Source organism: Mercurialis annua, linkage group LG7 (genome assembly GCF_937616625.2).
Source record: "Mercurialis annua linkage group LG7, ddMerAnnu1.2, whole genome shotgun sequence".
Classification (NCBI taxonomy): Eukaryota; Viridiplantae; Streptophyta; class Magnoliopsida; order Malpighiales; family Euphorbiaceae; genus Mercurialis; species Mercurialis annua.
In genome coordinates, this window is record NC_065576.1 from 47,003,450 (window position 1) to 47,008,173 (window position 4,724).

The following is a 4,724-nucleotide window of genomic DNA, read 5'->3' on the forward strand; positions in this document are numbered from 1 at the left end:
TTATCATAATGTGACGAAAGTAATTGTCATTATAATTTGTCAACGGTGACAAATTTAATTTGTATGGTGATAAAATTCTTTAATAAATTTTATCACAAAAAATATTATTATATTTTATTATTTCCATTTGTATCTATACTAAAACAATTGAATACGGTAAATTGTTGCTAAAATCAATGAATAAAAAACTAAATCAAATCAAAAATTACATAAAATAATAAATGAATAAGTCTTTAATATACTAAAATAACCGATTATATGTAAACATGTAAAATATTTACTAAAAAGTCAAGAAACTGAATTAAGCATAACTTTTAAAATAGATCTGCATTATCAAAATTTTGTAAAATTAGAACCGTAAATATCTGAGCGATTCAGACCGGCGTGCTTCAGCTTCACCGCTCCGCTCCTGTAAACCAGCATTTTGCCCATGTATCCCCCTGATAACTCTTCTAAACCGCTTTCCTTCCTTGTAGCACTCTGGTTCTGTGACGGAATTGAGCCTTTAGCTTTCTCTTTTCCCTTTGCACTATCTGGGTGCTTGACAAAGGGTAGCTTGGCAGGAAGTTGAAAGAAAATCAATCTTTCTTTGTCACATTCCTCCTGTCAAAGATCGCGTAATTAATTACATACTAAAACCAGTCGTATATTTCAAATCAATCGAGTTTCAAAATTGTTTCAAGAATAACTGATCCAACACCAACCAACAGTCCAAGATCTGAAGCAGCATTGATAGTGTTCTCATCATACTCCATTTCCTTGCAGCCTTCCCAAACTCAGCCTCATCAAGAAGTTCTTAAACTAAAACAAACAAAAAACCATAAAATAATACACATAAATATTCCAAAAAAAGTATTTTGTTTTTATAAAAGACAATTAATATGAATGTACCTTAAAACATAAGATATCAATGTTGTCAAAAATACATGATTACTGAGTAGAAAATCTACTAAATGACAACCACACCTAATAAAGCTAACATTTTACTGAAGACCAACAATCCATTCTACTGTTTGAAGCCTGCAATTCTTACAAGTTCCGCTGCACTTGTTCCGGAAGAGATTCTATTCGGAGAAAACTTTCCATCAAAACTAAGCTTGAGCGAATTAATTATATCTGCCACAAATAGTTTAATGAGCAATTAGACTACATGAAGATTTCAGAATACTACATTTGATGGTCTTTCTTAGTCTCTTTACTTAGAAGATAAATTCACTTGATGGCCTAAAGAGGAACGAGGCTTAAAAGCATAAAAATAAAAAGAATTATGTCCCAATGTTTCACTTGGATCACTATCGATAAATATAATTTAAAACCCTAAACATTTAAATGGAAAACTTCTAATTTGATTGCATATACAGACAACTAACAAAAAGGTTGTGAATTTTAAATGACATTTACGGATCAGTAAGAACACAGCATTTCATTTTATGTTCGAGCCATTAAGGAAATTAAAAGGGTGTGGACTATAGATTTGAATTTCTTTATGTAGTGATGCACGCAGCAATAGTGATATCCTCATTGCAGTTAAAAACATTCTCAACTTGCACCGATATTGAGGTTTTATGAGGCCCTAACGAAATAAGAAGAATTAGAATACAAGATTCTGATGGGTAATGATATAACAGGAAGAACCTATAGCCATTAGAGGATAAAAGTAGAAAAACAAGGCACTAGGCATGCCAATGCACTGAAGTTCACATTCCTTGCAATAAAAATCTCGTCTTTGCGCAACCATTCATCTTGTAATACAAAATAGACAAAAAATAGGGTGGGACAACACAACACTCTAGATTGCCTGACTTTGGAGATCAAAGCCACAGTCATCAACTTTTTACTAAAAATATGCAAAAAATTAAAGAGCGAACAAATTCAATTAATTAACTAGATTAATTAATCCAAAAGTTGCTGCCAAAATTGAATCAGCTCTTGCATTATTTAAAATGCCAATGCACAAGGCTTTAGCTAATGGTTCACTAGGTGAGAACTCATCCATGGCACTACACATAACATTGCTTAGACCACTCGTCATTCTTTATATACAAACGGTTATAAAACAGGTTAAATGGAAGAAAGTCAAACCTTTTTCATTGCAGAAGTTATGACTTTTGGAATAGGCTCAATGATGTCTCCAATTCCAAGACTTGTCACCTTTGAATTAGGATATTTTTCTAAATGAGCAATCCTCCTGCAAGCAATCTTTTGCAAAAAAGGTTGAAACAGAATTAGGAAAGAGAAATTTATTTATAATATAGTAGCAGAAATGTTAAACGCTAATTAGTTAACATCCATTTGATTCACTCAATTCAGCATCGAGTCGAAATTTATTTATAATATAGTAGCAGAAATGGGGAATAACTCGTTTATGTTTTTGAACAATGGCTTCAATTTAACCCATTTATGGACTTGATATATACAACTGAGAAATTACAAAAATAATAATTAACATTAAAGTAGCCAAACAAGAAATTGGGGAAAAACGAGTAAAATGAGGAAACATGCTTGATGAGATAATGAGAAAAATAAATAAGAAATTAGTGAGACGAAAATGATGAAACGGCGAAGAAGCTAGTTGCTTCTCAATTTTTTTGTAAGATTTGAATGAATGACCCCTGCAAAAAGAATGAAAACAAAACAAAATTAGATATATAAACCAATTGAATTAATAAACCACTCTATTTCCTTCCTGCTGTAAACTATGCTCTTTCTCAACTGTAATAGTGAATTTCTTCTTGTTCATTCTCAACAATCTGATTAAAATTAGAAAAGAAATTAATATAATGTTTTAGGTTAACTGAAAATTTGCGTCAATTAAAGAAATCTAAGAGTGGAAGTAGTGATAACAATTAAATAGGAAGAAAAAAGGTACCTCCTTAATATAAAGTTGATGGACGACAATTTCAGGCTGTAATCTGATGACCGATAAAAATTGAAAGAAATCTGAGAGTTAACGCAAAAACTGAGATGGGAGGGAAATTAGGTTAGATTTGTGAAACTGAGATAGGAGTTGGAGGAAAAATGATAGCGTCGGCGAAATTTGAGAGTTGGAGCCAAAATTTTGCGAAAGAAAAAAAAATTATTTACCCCTAAAACAAATGGCGCGATTATTCCCCGACGAACAATGGAGCCGAATCGTTGAATCAAGAAGTATATGAGCGATTCAGACCGACGTTGTGGCAATTTCAAGAAGTCACCGGCGTTGTGTAGCTAAGGCATAAAAGAAATCGAAGAAGAGAGTAGAGAGGCGGCAGCAACACATTAGATTTAGGGTTATTTTAGTTTTTGACTTTAAACATTAGGTATATCATTTTAGGGTTATAAATTTTCTTATATCAAAACTACGTAGTTTTGATAAACATGTATAATTTTAAAATTTTATTTGATAATTATATAAATTAATTAAATATAAGTTATTACGCGAATACCTAATCGAGTTTTTAAACGAGCTTATTCTCGAACTATATACGAGCTTGTTCGCGCACTTGTTCACGAATTCTTATTCTAACCCGTTCATGAGCTTGTTCGCGAACTACTAATCGAGCTGTTCGTGAACGTAAACGAGCCGAACACTACCATCTTCATGTTCGGCTCGTTTATAATAACGAACATAAAATCAAGCTCGACTAGTAGATTTTTGGTTAATGTATCTTGATCTCTTAATTTATTTTTACATTTTTGACATTACAATGTCCTTATATCTTGATTTAGTTTTTTCATGATTATCAAATAACGTCTGAGTATATATAATCAATTAATTTCAGTTTTTTGAAAATTAATATCGAAATTCAATATCTCTAATTTAATTAAGTGTGTCGTTTGATCATGTAATTGATGACTAACTAAATTAGTAAAAAAGAAGAAGGGACTTTTTAGACCTTTAGCCATATATATATATATATATAAGAGAATATATATTTACAGGGCCAAAAGAGTGAAACCATAATTCCACTTCTTCATAAACGTGAAAACATAGTTCCATTTACTATATATTGGTTAATTTACTATCAGTATACTAACAATTTACTAACAATTTACTTTTTGCAATCGAGGTTTCATCGAATAGAAAACAACAAAATACAATAGGTATGGATGCTTACTCAGAGCAGGAAAGATCACAGCTATTGATTCAAAGATTCTTGTTGGGAGTTTCAATCTGAGTGATCATGACCCATATTTATCCCCTCCTCGCTGTACGTGAAAACATAGTTCCATTTACTATATATTGGTTAATTTACTATCAGTATACTAACAATTTACTAACAATTTACTTTATCATGATTTTAGTAAATCAAATCAATTTCAGATCTGATAAGATTTTATTTTATGTTTTTTTATAAAAAAATTGTAAATTTGATATCTAATAAGTAATAAATTTTAAATTTTATAAACAGTAAATTAATTTTAAAGAGTATGATTAAGATTTTTGTAGGGTTTAACATTTTAGTTTCGAAATGATAAAGTACTTAGGAAATCTGTACATATGAATTTAAATTGATAATGATTTCTTAGGAAAGTTTAACTAGTCACCTGAGAAATCGCGAAATCCACCGTACTCATCACCGTGATAACAATCATCGTCTTCTCCATTTGTGGCGCAAGATTAATTAGGGATTCAGAGATAATTTTATTGTAAGGTTGAAATACTCAATTTTATATAAATTACCTGAATGAAATTATCAACAAAAAACGTGAAAAGTGATAGTTGGAGCCACTTGTTTAGCCTA

At 30.9% G+C, this 4,724-nt stretch overlaps 1 long non-coding RNA gene across 5 annotated transcripts; it reads right to left on the reverse strand.

Annotated features, from left to right (window-relative positions):
* Positions 1-218: 218 nt before the first annotated feature.
* Positions 219-3,279, reverse strand: LOC126656393 (uncharacterized). 5 transcript variants are annotated; one of them, XR_008791128.1, is made up of 7 exons: positions 3,085-3,279; positions 2,870-2,959; positions 2,714-2,750; positions 2,083-2,612; positions 892-1,116; positions 705-801; positions 219-603 (listed from the first exon to the last, which is right to left on the reverse strand). It is a non-coding gene; the product is annotated as an uncharacterized LOC126656393 (long non-coding RNA). The 5 variants fall into 5 exon arrangements; XR_007633209.2 differs by having other exon boundaries at positions 2,083-2,199; positions 2,672-2,750; XR_007633205.2 differs by having other exon boundaries at positions 1,034-1,116; positions 2,083-2,750.
* Positions 3,280-4,724: the final 1,445 nt, after the last annotated feature.